The sequence below is a fragment of the Phascolarctos cinereus genome, unplaced genomic scaffold (genome assembly GCF_003287225.1).
Source record: "Phascolarctos cinereus isolate Bilbo 61053 unplaced genomic scaffold, phaCin_HiC Scaffold_4;HRSCAF=312, whole genome shotgun sequence".
NCBI classification, from domain to species: domain Eukaryota; kingdom Metazoa; phylum Chordata; class Mammalia; order Diprotodontia; family Phascolarctidae; genus Phascolarctos; species Phascolarctos cinereus.
The window spans coordinates 654,033,999-654,049,709 of NW_027555847.1; positions in this window are offsets into that span (position 1 = coordinate 654,033,999).

A 15,711-nucleotide genomic window follows, 5' to 3' on the forward strand; every position below is an offset into this window, starting at 1 on the left:
AGAGGGTGAGGTCTTCTGACTTGGCTGGTTCCCAGGGTTCCCTAATTTTAATCCCTGAGGAGAAGGGAATAAATGTCACCATTTTGCCTAGAGATGATAGAGCTGAACTGTATTGTCAGAGGAAGAAACTTCCCTAGTGAGGGGGAGGAAATTGCCCAAGGTTAGGGATGGAGCTAAAAATTAGAACCTTACTCTAGAGGGTCTGTAGAGTCAGGGATTCATTCATCCATTGGAGTTCCCAGGCAGTTTAATAAAAAAAACTGGAGCCTCAGAATACTCTAGTTTCTGGAATCTTGGGAACATCCTGAGACGTAGGGATCTCTAGACAGTAGAGAACATATAAGCAAGGGGACTCACACTAGAGATCCCAACCTGAGGGTTGACAAAGGTTCTTTCTAGAGAAGCTCAGAGATTTGGACATGTGCTGACTCTGGGTTCATTTTTGCTATCCTTGGGTATGTCTCATGCCCTGCAATTTGAGGCTGAGGGCTAAGAACCTAGTGCCAGGCAGTTCAGTCCAGCCCTGGGGAAACTCCTGCCCCGAGGATTTATTGATCTAGATGCTCTGCCTCGCCAGAACTCCCTATCATCTCTTATGTCTCTCATACTCTCAGTTCTCCAGAATGTAGAGTGGCATGCTGGGGCTTGTTATAGATCTATTCTCTTGGACTCTAGGGCAGAATTAGGAGTAGTTAGAGTGGGGAGGGGCAGGGAAGGAGATGCAAATTTAGGCTTTATGTAAGGAAAAACTTTCTAATTTGTTGTTTAGTCCAGGGTTGGCACTCCATCCACTGCACCATCTACCTGCCCGAATGTGGACAGACTGCCTTTAGAATGATAATAAGTGGCATTTATGTAGGGCCTTAACGTTTGCAAATGACACCTGTGATATTTTTGTTTGGTTTGACTAGCTGATACTGCTTCCTTTACAAATCAGGAAGACATCATTGGTTAAAATCCAGGCAAGGAGTACATTTTCTGGGGTAGCCGCCAGGTGGCACTTTACTCGAACTGTTCTTTCCCTTGTCTTGGTTATGCAAGATTATCAAGCTTTCTGTAGCCTGCAACATTCCTTATTGGACCTGCTCTGCTGCTAGACCAGTCCATTCCACCTACTGACAGCCAACTACTTTTGCATCTGGCTATGTTGCAGCTTCTGGAGTTGACATCTCTAGAATTAATAAGTTACTTATTGCTATAATTATCTTCGATCTGCTCCTGTACCTTGAGACAATGATTTTTAAATTTCTCACCCACGTGATCTGCACACACAGCATAGTGATCATGAGTTTTCAAAAATGTGAAATTAAAGGGAACATAAAACATACTACTACATTCCACTGAGATAGATATTGCTCTTTGTTTCCCTACCTTCTGCCCTTCTTCAGTTCTCAGAGGTTTGCCCCTCTAAAATTACCCTCTATTCTGGAGATATCTCTTTTTCTTTCTTTCTTTCTTTTTTTTTTTAAGGCAGTGGGGTTAAGTGACTTGCCCAGGGTTACACAGCTAGTGAGTGTTATGTGTCTGAGACCAAATTTGAACTCAGGTCCTCCTGACTGCAAGGCCGGAGCTCTATCCACTGCCACCTAGCTGCCCCTTGGAGGTGTCTCATAGGTACCTGTTTGCATGTTGTCTCCCTCATTGGACTGGAAGCTCTTTTAGGGCCTGGACTGTTTATGGCCCAGAGGTTCCCAAACTGATTGGCCTACCTCCCCCTTTTAAAAAAAATTACTCAGTGCCCCCCTGGGGTTAGGTTAGGTTAACCCTTATTTTTATTCAACACCTCCCTGGTGTACCTGAGGCTGCTACCGCCCCCTCGCCCCCCCAATCGTTCCAAATGTTGGGAACCTATGGAACTTTCTTTGTGTTGCAAGCACTTGCACTTGGTTAGTGCTTAATAAATGCTTTTTGAGTGACTCACCAGGAAGTAACTTAAACCTGACTCAACTGAGAACTGGGCTAGGGACCTCAGTGACAAAGCAAGGTAGGGATTCTAGCATTTCAGACTGGCTCACAAGTCCTATCACTAAATGAAATTCATCTCCAGTGTAGGTCTGCCCCACACTCTTGAGATAACAGATTGTGTCATCTGACCCCAGAACCTATGTCCTTTCCTTCTCGGTGGTTTTCCTATACCCTAACTATGGGTGTTACCCAGAGCTCAGTTTTAGGCCCTTTTCTCTTGCAGTGACATAAGCAACCGTGGGTTTCGTTATTTAGTTATCTCTATGCAGATGACTCGCAGATTTGCTTCTCTCTTCACCGAGCTTCAGTTCTGCATCACCAGTTGCCAATTAGAAATTTCAAACATGATTTCCCAGGGACATCTCAATCTCAGCATGTCTGAAACAACTCGTTATCTTTCCCCCTCCTCCAAACTTCCCTTTTTCTGGAGAAGGTACCACCATACTTTCAGTCTTCCAAGTTCATAACTCTGGCATTATCCTCAACTCCTCATACCCCCTTATCTCACAGAGCCAATCAATTGGCAAGTCTTGCCATCTCTACCTCAACCAGGTCACTTTCAACTCACCCCTTCTCTCTGTTGATGTTATAGCTACTACTTAGTTCAGGTCCTCAGCACCTCTCATTTGGATTACTGCAACAGCGTCCTGATATCCCCGTAATCAGATTGCTATACTCTGCTCCCTGCCAAAGTGATTTTTCTTATACTCAGAGGTCTTGACCATGTAGCTCCCTTACTCAGTAAATTCCAGTGGGTTCTTGTTGTCTCTAGCACAAAATATTTTTTATTTCACTGTTAAAGCTCTTTTCAACATGGCTCCAACCTATATTTGCAGCCTCTTTCTACATTTTTTCCCCTCTTACACTGTGATCCAGCCAACTGACCTCTGTTTCTTACATAAAACACTACATCTCACAGATCAGTGCATTTACACTGGCTCTCCTCCATTCCTGAAATGCATTTCCTCCTCACCTCTGCCTCCATCCCTTTCTTTAAGATTCAGTCCAAGCACTATCTTCACATGAAGCTTTTCTGATTCCCCCTGGTTGCTAGTAAGTACCTTCTCTCCACACTACCCTTTAATTAATATGCATATATAAAATGTATTTTTGCATTCTCTTTATCTTTATGCTGCATATATTTATACATGTACTTGTCTTTCCCATTAGGATATCAACTCCTTGTGAGCAGGAATTGTTTAATAGTGCTTGCATCCCTAGTGTCTTAACAGAGAGCCTGCCACATAGTATGTTTTTGAGTAATCCTTGTTGATGGATTTTTATTGCATGACCTTGTCTTCTACTTTACTACAAAAATCTGCCTTACTCCATTCCTCCAAATCCCATCCACATCTTCACTCCTCCTCTTCTCCTTTGTTCCAGTCTGAGGAAGAGATAGACACTTCTTGACAAGGACAACCCCTTTACTTGTATCTTTGAATCCCTTCCTTCCTTTCCTATCTCCTCTAGGAGCCTGCCACAGCAATCATTCCATTCCTTTCATCTTCCATCTCTTTGCTCAGGTGTCCCTCATTCTTTAAAAAAAAAAATTTTTTTGTTGATATGTTTTGTTTTAACATCATTTCCCCTGCCCAGAGGGCCATTCCCTAGAAACAGAATAAAAAAGAAAGCATAAAAGAGCAGTTTAGCAAAACTTAACACTTTAATCAAGATTGACGGTATATGCTATGTTCTACTTTCATAGCCCTGCACATCTGCAAAAAAGGGAGGAGACAGATACTCATGTCTATTCTTTGGGGGCAAGTTTGGTCATTATAATTCTGTAGTTTTCAGTTTCCATTTTTGTTACTGTTGTTTCCATTTACATTGTAATTATTGCACACATTGTTTTCCTGATTCTGCTACTGCACTTGCATTAGTTCACACGTCTTCCCATGCTTCTCTCTATATAATATACCTTGTTGCCAGGTCTTTGCTACCACAAAAAAAGTGCTGCTATTAACATTTTGGATTATTTTGGACTTTTCGTATCTTTGACTTCCTAGTGGTATATGTCTACTAGTGGGATCTCTGGATCAAAGGGTATGGATATTATAATCAGTTTCTTAGTATAATTTCAAATTACTTTCCAGAATGATTGGACCAGTTCACAGCTTCATCAGTAGTACATTAGTGTGTCTTTCTACAGCCACTCCAACATTTATTATTCCACTCTTTGGTCATCTCTGCAAATTTGATTGGTGCTAAGTGAAACCCCAGCCTGAATTTGATTTGCATTTCCAATGATTTGTAGCATTCTTCCACATGGTAATAGTTTACAATGAATTCTTTTGAGACTTGTTTGTTTATATCCCTTGACCACATCTATTCTCTTTTATTTATTGACCTTGATAGACATCAATACACACGATCATTTCTACATACAAAGAACATAAAGAGAATTGCTTTGAAATTATGACTCCTAATTATCCACAGCTTGCATTTTTTAAGTATGACAAATTTAACACACTTGTATTGTGCAGTTGTACTAACTGGAGTCAGTAATTCCAATACTGCCCTCCTTGGCTCTGTCTCTGAACTTCCTGTTCTCTTCTATATATTTTCTAAATGTTTACTTAGTACTGTTTTCTTTCTTTTTTTGGACATCAATATTTCTACCTCATTCTTCCTCCATAACTCCCTTTAAAAATAAAGCCCTGCCTTGTAACAAATAAGTATAGTCAAGCAAAGCAGATCCACATATTGGCCAGGTCAGAAATATATATCCCATTCTGCACCTCTAGTCCATCAACTCTTTGTCAAGAGGTGGGAGGCATCATCATTGATCTTCTAGAATTGTTATTGTTCATTTCATTGATCAGAGTTCTTAAGTCTTTCAGAGTTGTGTTCCTTTACAATGTCATAGTCACTGTATAAATTGTTGTCCTAGTTCCCAGTATTTTATTTTATTCTGTATCTTCCCAGGTTTCTCTGAATCCATCCCTTTCTTTAGGCATAATAACATGATGACATTGATATACCATAATTTGCTCAGCCATTCCCCAATTGATGGGTACTCACTTGTTTCTCACTCTTTGCTAAAAACAAAAAGTGATGTTTTAAAGTATTTTTGTAACAGAGGTCCTTTCCCTCTTTTGTGGATCTCCTTGATGTGTGTGTGTGGTGGGGGAAAAGGGGTGGAAGGTGATAGGGTGTAAGCCTAGTTTTTAAAGTACAGTTCCAGATTACTTTCTAGAATGGTTAGACCAGTTCATAATTTCCACCAATACTGCATCAGTGTGCCTGTCCCACAGCTCTCCAGCAATTTCCATTTTCCTTTTTTGGCTGTTTTTCCAATCTGACAAATGTAAGGTAGAACCTGAGAGTCACTGTAATTGGTATTTCTCTTGTTAGTGATGTGAAACATTTTTTATATAGTTGTTGATACCTTGGATTTTTTCTTTTTAAGCACCCCTTTACTTTCTCAGCTGAGGGCCTTGATTGACCCTTACTTCCCTAAAAAAAAGGAGGCCCTTTGCTGAGAGCTTCTTCTCCCCTCCTGTTATGTAACTCAGACGTCTTCCCCTACTATGCCTCAAAGGAAGAGATGGCCCTTCTCCTTGTCAAGGCAAATCTTTCTTCATGCTTATTTGATCCTAACCCCTCCTGGCTCCCCAACAGCTTGTCCCCTAGCACCATCCTTATTCAGTTTCTGTATTTACTGGCTTCTTTCCTGCTACCAGCAAACATCCCTATGTTCCACTTATCCTTCAGAAAACCTTACTTGATCCTATGTTAGCTATGTCCTATATCTCTCCTCCACTAAACTTGAAAAGTCAGTCTTTAGTAGGTACCTATACTTCCTGGCCCCCTACTCACTTCTATAGCTTCTGCAACTTGTCTTCAACTCTCATTTTTTTTTGGAGAGGCAATTGGATTAAGTGACTTTACCTATGGTCACACAGCCAGTATGTGTCAAATGTCTGAGTCTGGATTTGAACTCAGGTCCTCCTGACTCCAGAGCTGGTACTCTATCCACTGTGCCACCTAGCTGCCCCCCAAATCTCATCGCTCAATCAAAACTGCTCTCTCCAAAGTTATCCACGATCTCTTAATTTAGTCCTCAACCTTTTTGAGTTTGATGCAGTATTTGATACGGTTAGTCATTTCATTTCTTTTACGTCTTCTCCTCTCTGGGCTTTCATGACACTGCTTTCTTTGGTGTCTCCTCCTAACTTTCTGATTGGTCGTCAGTCTCCTTTGCTGAGGTGTACCCCAAAGCTCTCATCAGTTCAATTATCATATTTATGCAGATGATTTTGAGATCTATCTCTTTCTAATTATATATATATCTCCAGACCTATTCTCTCTGAGCTCTGGTTTAATATAGGCATCTCAACCTCAACATACCCAAATAAAATTCATTATCTTTCCCTCTCAAAACACTCCTTTTCCAGATTTCCCTATTTATGTCACGGGCACCATCATTCTGGTCTTCAACCAGGTTTTCAACTTCAGTGTTTTCCTCAACTAGTCAGACTTAGATACTGCAGAGACACAAACAGTTGCCAAATACTGTTTGTGTGTATCTCCATAACATCTCTTGAATGTCCCCTTCTGTTTACTCTCATGGTTACCAAAACATTCAGGCCCTCATCACCTCTGGCCTAGTCCACTGCAATAGCCTACTAATTGGCCTCTCTGACCCAGGTCTCTCCCAATTCCTGTCCATCCTCCACTCAACTGCTAGTGATTTTCCCCAAAGCACAGGTCTGACCTTTTCACTCCCCACTCAATAAACTCCAGTGGCTCCCTATTAACTCTAGGATCGTCTTATAAACTCATCTTTATTTGTTATTTGAAGCTCTTCACATCGTACCTTCCCAGTCTTATACATTATTCCCTTCTGCATACTCTACAGCCCAGCAGTACTGGTCTGCTTGCTTTTTCTCACGTGCCTTTTCCATCTCTTTGCCCTGGCTGTCTCCCATGCCTAGAATGCTCTTCCTTTCTTCTGCCTTTTGGAGTCCGTGGTTTCCTTCCAGACTCAGATCAAGTGCCACCTTTTCCTGGCTACCTTTCCTCAGTTGCTAGTGTTTACCCTACTCCTACAAGAACACTTTGTATTTGCTTTGTATGTATCTTGTATATATCTATTTATGTGCATTTTGTTTCTTTCATTAAAATGTAAGTTCTTGAGGACAGGGACTGCTTTTTCCTCTCCACCACCCCCCATTCCCATTGCCTAGTACAGTGCTTGGCACGTAAGTACTTAATAAATGCTTGTTGATAGTGATTAATTGCCTTTACTTCCTCACTACTTACTAATTTCTCAACTCCTTATGGCCAGGTTTCTTATAAAACCATACAGATGCAACTTTTTTCCCAGGTTACCGAAGATCTTTTTCACTGTTCAATCCAATGGTGCTTTTATAGTGCTTGTTCTCCTTGACCTTTCTGCTGCTTTTGACACTGTTGATTTTCCCCCCTACACTGGATACTCTTCTCCTCCCTTGATTTGTGATACTACTCTCTCCTGATGTCGTCCAATATATCTGACTGGTATTTTTCAGTCTCCTCTGTTGCCTCACCATCCATATCTTGTACCTTTATCATGGATGTCCCTCAAGACCTGAGTCCTTTTCTCTCTCTCTCTAGTCTCTCTCTTGGTGCTGTCACCTACTCCCATGGGTTAGATAATCATGTCTATGCAGATGATTCCTATATCTATATATCTAGCCTTAATCTTTCCACTGAATTTCAGCCCCTTATTATCCAATGCCTACTTGGATAAAAGCATACCAATGTATGCTTATGTTTGCAGATGATGCAAATCTGAGAGGGATAACTAACGTATGAAAGACGGTATTCAAAAATGTCTTGAAAAGCTAGAACATTAGGCTGAATTGAATAAGATAAAATTTAATAGAATTAAATAAAAACTTTGGTGGAACTAGAAGGAATGGATAGTAGTTGAAAAGAGACAAATTTAGGTTTGATGTCAGGAGAGACTTCCTAACAATTAGTCAAACAGCATCTTGCTAAATTCAACAAGTACAAGTAATTAGACCCAGACAAACTACAACTTAGGGTACTGAAATATTTGGCAAATCAGTCAATGTGCCTGACCCTTTGCTTAGAATTGTGATTGCTAAGCCACTGTCAGTGATCAGCCAAATGTTGGAGAATGGAAGAAGTGCTACAGGAGAGGTATCGAGCCTGCTCCAGATTAAAATGTAATTGGACAATATTTAACAAATTAAAATATAATAGAACATGGATAATATTAATTTGAGGTTTTCAAGTCAGTATGCAACAGCCAGTAAGGATCCTCTTGTTTGAATTTGACATTACTGTGCTTCAGGACTAGAGCAAGACGAAAATCCCAATTTTCAAAATACTGAAGAGAGTGGAATCTTCAAACTACAGAACAGTGACTTTGACTTAAGTCCTTTGAAATTCTACACCACATTATTAAGCGAATAGTTTGTGAGCATTTAGAAAGGGAAGCAGTGACCACGAGAAACCAGCACAGCTTCATCAATGGCAAGTCATATCAGGGTAACCTTTTGTGGGAAATTCCCAGTCTAGGGTCCTCGAGAACCTAGGGAGAATCTCATCCACCATCAGCTCTATGAGACTAGGAGTCAGGTAAAGTGAGGAGCCAAACAGAAAGGAAAAGAAATGGATCAGTCCAAGGGAGAACGCTCCAGCCAGCAGCAGCTTCAACTTTTTAGGGTGCAGTTTGGATTTTCAAAGCTTTTCAGGCTCTCTGAGCACTAGTACACAGCCAATCAACAGCATTCAGTAGTAGAAATCATGGGAAAGTGTGAAAGCCAGGGAGCCACAGGAATTGAAAAAGATCAGGTTTGTTTTCTGTGGTAGCTTCTAAGATAGAAGAGACCTTCTTCAAGATATAATCAGTCTTACTTTCTTGTTGTTGCTAATAAGGAGTAGAACAAAGCATAGCCTGAGAGCAGACACAACCCCATATGTTTCTTTAGTCTTGGAAGTTTGTTTTTTTTTTTTAATTGGGGGAGGGAGATGTTTTTCCAAAACAGACAGTATTTGTTTTCCTAGGAGGGCAGATTAGAGGAAGGATGTAGCCATAGTAGCCTTAGATTTCAGCAAAGCTTTTGACAAGGTCTTTCATGCTGTGCTTGTAGATAGGATAGAAAGCTATGGATTAGATCACTGGTTCTCAATTTTATTGTTTTCAGGACCCCTTTACACTTTTTATTAAGGACCTCCCCCCCCACCACCACCACAGAGCTTTTGTTGATGTGGGTTATATCCAGGGATGTGCTGGAGGCAGCTTAAACTGACTTGAGAGATGATTATTAAATTTTCTGTTTGAGCATTTATACCTCAGAAAATGTTACAAATCGGGGGTTGATTTATTATTTGTTGATTGTCTAGACTTAAGAGAGTGATGGAGAAAATGGCAATAATGCATATTAAACTTAAAAGTATATAGTGCACACATTTTTTTTCCCTGAGAGGTGGTTGTTAAACACTTACCAGCACACTTGGTAATATCTATTGCTATTTATCTAGTTAGAAGTTAAAATTTCATAGTATTATAAAAATAGTTTTTATCTTGTGGACCTCATGAAAGGGTCTGAAGCTCCCTTCCCCTCCGGGATTCCCAGACCACACTTTGAGAACCATTGGGTTATATAATTAAGTAAACCTGAATGACCAGATCCAAAGAGAAATTATTAATGGGTTGATGTCAGTTTGGAGGGTTATCTCCAATGGTGTGCCTCAGGGCTCTACCCTTGGCTCTGTGCTGTTTAATGTTTTTATCAGTGACTCAGATGAGGGCATAGCATGCATGTTGGATTTGCAGATTACATGAAGCTTGGAGAGATAGCTAACATACAGTCCAGATCAAAAAAGGTTTCAACAATCTAGAATGATGAAACAAATAAGAAAAAAATGTATGAGGAACAAATGTAACATTTTACACAGGCTAAAACAAGCAACTTTGCAAATTATTGAATAGGAGAGGTATTTAGTAGACCACAAGCTCAATATGAAGTCAGTAGTATGACATGGCAGCCAACAGAGTGACTGCTGTCTTAGGTTCCATTAGAAGAGGGCTGGTGTCCAGAACAAGAGAAGTAATATTTCTGCTCCACTTGGTCCTTGTTAGGACACCCAACTGGGTTCATTTGTAGACATCACATTATAAGGGTAACAAGGGTTTTGCCATGCCAGTGAAAATGCTGACAGAGATAGCCAAACTGTGCCGTTCTCCCAATTTTAATAACTCCTTCCTGAGGCTTACTGAATGGAAAGGGGCCCATAAAGGGAGGAATGGCTTTGTTCCCAGCTTCAGAGGAAGACAAGGAAAGGTGAGACTCCTTTAGCTACTTATATCCTAGGGTTGGAGAAGGGTGATACAAAGCACTCACCCTAACCCAGTCTGGGGTCTCCTAGGTGAGGGAGATTTTAAAAAAAATCTGCTGTACTACTGCCAGATTTGCACTTTTCAGTGGCATTCAGGCAAAGTGGTGAGGCATATGAAAAGACATATCTAATAACAGCTGGTGGGGGGCCAGCAATCCTGGCCCTGGCAGAATGACCATGAAAGAATTATGCAAAGCACTTGGCAAACCTTAACATGCTATACAAATGTGAGATCATCATCATCATCATCATCATCATCAAAGAGCAGTAACCTAGCCTCCTGAAGGCAGACTTCCTGGGGGAATTGATTCTGAAAAAAGCACTAACAATACCCCTCCAAGCATCCTCCCTGGGTACTCTAATGCTAAAAGAGCAGTTGGCCTTTTACAGAGGCAGCTGGCAAGTGGTGCAGAGCCCTAGTCAATGGGACTGACATTGCTATCTCCAGAGTTTTCCAGTAGTAACACAAGAATACCCTTGAGGATCCTTGGAGTTTCTTAGGGAAACTGACATAAGAGTTTGCAGGGTAGAATGGTGGGGGGATTATTTCTTCTTTTTAAAAAAAGGGACTAAGAACAGTTTTATCCTATAGATTTTCCTCTTGTGTTTTACTATGCTTTATTATATGCATTTACATTATGGCTTAGCAATTTGCCCTTATGAATTGAGTCTGAGTCTGCCCTGAAGGGTATCTTGAAGCAAATATAATTCCTCCTACATTGAACCATTATGTGAGGACCCTAGGTGGAGTAAGACCCCTGTTACATTAGAAAAGACAAACTAGTTGGAACATGTCCAGAAGAGAGTGACTAGTTGTCTTAGGGCCTACTCTATTCCTAGTCAACTGCCTACTGTCCATCTCATAGAGGTAAGATACCCTAAAATATAAAGTACAGAACAAAAGGCTCTACATGAATTTTCATCTGTTCACTGTACCTATGGCTTGCTTTGTAGAGTCTAGAGATTGGTTTAGGACAGTTGAGTTGAATCAGAAATTTGGGTTGTGAACAACCAGAATTTTGGCCTTCTGTTCCTTGTATGAACTCATGACCACCTGGGCAGGGGAGAGCTCACAGAAGCTCAGCCAAGGATATCAACAAGAGGCTCTCTCTCTCTGAGAAGAGGTCCCCAGATCAGCTATGGAATGACTCAGATTCTCTCCTCCATTTCTCAACCCTTCCTTTTTCCCTTCAACTAACTGTAACATTCAAAGGACCTAAAATGCAGATCTGAAAATGGAGATAATGTATAACACCTTGTTTCCAATTAGTCACCACCTTAGATCCCTTTAAAAGTTGGAAAGCCATCACTGGAGCTGTCACTCAATTGGTGGTGACTCAAATCTAGAAGATTTGGAAGTTTTTCACATCCCTCTCTAGTAACTAGTGTAAAGAATATCCTTAAATAAATCTTGTTTGGACACATAACTATGGTGCCAGTGTTTTTCTTCTTCTCCTCTTCTCCCTAGCAGAGATACTGGTTTGCTACTTAATCACTTAGTTGGACATCAAATGTAGGAACTAAAATGGGCAGGAGAAATTGAATAAGTTTCTCATTTTAAACTCTGAGGACTCACAAAAATAACCTTCCTTCAAATTGCTGCACTAAGTTACCCTAATTTACCAGGAAGGTGAGAGGATTAGAGAATGTCCTCTAGGAAGACATGTTGAAGGACCTGGAGAAGTTTAGTGTGAAGAGCAAAAAATCATTGATAACTATTGCTGATAAGTGTAAGCCCAGGCTCCCGTCACCCGTCAATATGGTCTCCTGAAAGGCACACCCAGAGTCAAGATACTCTTTGGATCAGTATCTATTCAAAACTTCTGGCTCAAAACTTCCATTCAGTGTATCCTTTAGCAGACCAAATCAGGTTTGATGCAAGAAATTAGTAAAAAAAAACCAAACTACCATACCACCTAATAAAAAACCCTTCCCTCCTCTCCTCCCCTGCATACACTAGGGGCATATTATCTCTCAGAATCTCACATAACCAGTGGGTAAAGGAACCCCCGAAGGTCAGACAAATGATGCTCCTAGGGTTGTGTGCCAGGTGGAATGTCTCTGCCTCTGAAGCCGCCACTGGAACTTCCACAATGGTTCTGATGTCATCTGCTGGGCTGCTGCTTCCACTAGGTTGCCATCTGCTACATCTCCAATGAGCTGCTATTACCATCAGTGGCTTCACTGCTGAATTATTGTTAGGATGCTGTTTTGCTTAATTGCAGCTGATAGCTTATTCCCACTCAGGAAGATTGTTTTTGTGAGATAGCCTATAACTTCAGTTCTTTTGTGAATCAAGTCCATAGCCACAGCCAGCCAGCATATTGAGTTATTTCCACCTTGGAAGCTAATGCCAAAGCCAAGTAAAACTGGAGTTTTACTTAACCATACTAGAGTGGCTGAGTGGAGCCAGATTTAAGCTCAATGTAAAGAAAGACATCAAAAGAATCATAGCTCTCCAAAGATGGGAGGAATTTTGTCAGGAAATAATGTGTTCAGGGGCAGCTAGGTGGCACAGTGGATAGAACACCAGACCTGGAGTCAGGAAGACTTATCTCTTCTTGAGTTCAAACCCAGCATCAGACACTTATTAGCTGTGTGATCCTGGCCAAGTCACTTGACCCTGTTTGCCTCAATTCCTCATCTGTAAAATGAGCTAGAGAAGGAAATGGCAAACCACGCCAGTAACTTTTCCAAGAAAACCCCAAAACTAAGTCACAAAGAGTTGGGACATGACTGAAAAATGACTCAATGAACATAGTGTGTGTGTCACCCTCACTGGAGAAAATAACATTTATATAGCACTTTCAAGTTTGTAGAACACTTTACATTTATTGTCTTCTTTGAGTCTCATGACAACCCTGGAAAATAAAGTGCTATTGCTATCTCAATTTTACAGATGAGGAAACTAGCAGTCAGAGGTTAAGTAAATTGTGCAGGGTTACACAGGTAGTGTCAGAGGCTGGATTTGAACTCAGGTCCCATGTGCCACCTAGCTGCCCTTCAAACAGAGCCTGCATAATCCATTGTTTTGGCTATTATAGAAGGGACAGAGCAGTTAGGTGGCACAGTGGATAGAGTGCCAGGCCTGGAGGTAGGAAGATTCCCTTCCAAGTTCAAATCTGGCCTCAAACACTCCCTAGCTGGGTGACACTAGGCAAATCACTTAACTCCGTTTGCCTCACTTCCCTCACCTGTAAAATGAGCCGGAGAAATGGCAAACGGGTATCTTTGCCAAGAAAACCCCCAATGGGGTTACAAAGAATCAGACAGGACCGAAAAACTACTCAGCAAGAAGAAGTGATCTTTGGTCAGGGACAGCTGGGATTACATGGCTTCTGAGGTTCCTTCTAGTTCTTAGATTCTATCGTTCCTCCATGGATTTTCCCTGATTTCCACAGTTGAAAGTGATTGTTCTCTCCAATTTTCCTAGGGCTCTTTGGATTTTTCTTTTAGCTTTACCAGCTTATCTGTGTATATGTGAAAGAATCACATAGTCTGGGAGTTGGGAGCTCAGTGCCTGGCACACAGGTGGCGCCTCAAGTTTGTTGACTGACCATACTTCAACAGGAATCCCTTCTACAACATCTCTAACATGTACTCATGTAGCCTCCACTGGAAGACCCCTTAATGAAAGAAAAGTCATATTTCTCCCTTAATAGGGGGATACTGTAAGCTCCCTGAGGTAAAGAAGTGTGGTTTTTCTCCTTTAGGCACTTAACAAATATCTGTGCAAATGAGTCGAATGTTTATTCTCCTTTCCCTTGTTAAGTTAACTCTAGAAAATGCACTCATGTAGCCTGTAGGACGTAGTGATGGGCAGAAGGGAAGAAAGGAACAGCTGCTAGAATTAGATGTCCAATCACAGTGGCGGCAGAAGCCAAAGGGAGGCCATCAGGAATTGTGGTGGCTTTTTTCTGATCCCAGAGATCAAAACAGGTTCAAGGCCTAAGAAGATCTAGGAAATCTGCTGGCTTTTGGTTGGGGCTCAAGTATCAAATTGAAAACAACAAAACAAAACACTTATTTAGGACCTACTTTGGAAACGTCAGTGCTAAGTGATAGAGATACAAAGACAAAAACAAAATGGGTCCCTGCCCATTAGAAAATTATATTCTATTGGAGTGATGTGGTATGTGTGCAGACAGACACAGAAGAGAAAGGAAAGGAGAGAAAGTTCATTAACCAATGGTCTGTGGGGTGTAAATCCAGAGGTGTTGTGGAGGAGGTGGCACTTGAAAGAAGATAAGGATTCTAAGAACTGGAGGTAAGAAGGAAGAACGTTTCAGGAATGAAGGAAAGCCTTGTACAAAGGCAGGAAGGTGAGAAATAGCATGCCAAGTTCAGAGAACATCTAGTAGTCCAATTGGACTGGAACATAAAATATGTACAGAGCAGTGATTTGCAAATAAGGTTGAAAAGGCAGGCCAGAACTTCTAACAATACTTGGTGGTAATGTGAAAATGAGGGTACTTTCCCTTTAAATTCTATGAAATATTATCCAGTTTGTACTGGAAAAGTGTATAACTCAGACTGAAGACCTACTTTTTCCCGAATTGGGAAGGTAAACTAAGGGGCCATTAGGACTATTTTTACCTAAGGTAAGGCACCTGGGTGCTTTAGAGAGCAGTGCAAGCTGGGGCATAGAGAGGGGTGGGGAGGAAGTGGAAGATGGGGAGGGAAGAAGGATGCAAAGGTCCGCTGGGGCTTAGTTTTTAACAAAGGAGCTAAGATCCATGGAAGTTAACTGAAGGTGACAGAAACCTGAGGCCCAGGGCTGCAGGGGCATGAGAGCTGCCTTCTAGTCTTTGAAGGCCTGCTATTAGTAACTAGAATCAGAAGCAGTGGAGGCTCACAAGAAAGTTCCATTTCAAAAGAAGCAAAAACAATTAGAGCTTTCTAGAAGGGGAATGGGCTGCCTTGGGAATAGCTGATTCCCCATCCCTAGAGACGTCCAAGATGGGGCTGGATGATCATTTGCTGGGAATGCTGTAGTAGCAACTCTTGCTCATGGACAGAGTGGACAAGAGACCTTGGTTCCAAAATTCCTTATGGCTGAGATTCATCTCAAGGGACCAGCTGAGCAGAGGGGATGTGATAAAGCCCAGCGGAGTAAAGGAGAAACGGCAGGCCGGAACTATGGGGCTCCTACAGGGAGACTGGGAGGCAGGGCATCGAGAACTTGGTGGTCCCAAGTGGCAGGCAGCAATGTTAACAGTCCTTCGTAGGCAGGCAATCTGTCCTAGGCACCTGTCCACCTCTCATCGATAAAACAAGGCAGTGTTTGGCGCAGCATCTCGCACACAGCAGGTGCTTGATTAATGTTTACTGACTGATAGATAAATCCCTAGGCCTCAACAGTAAGAGGATGGAGGGAGAGGGATATTGCCT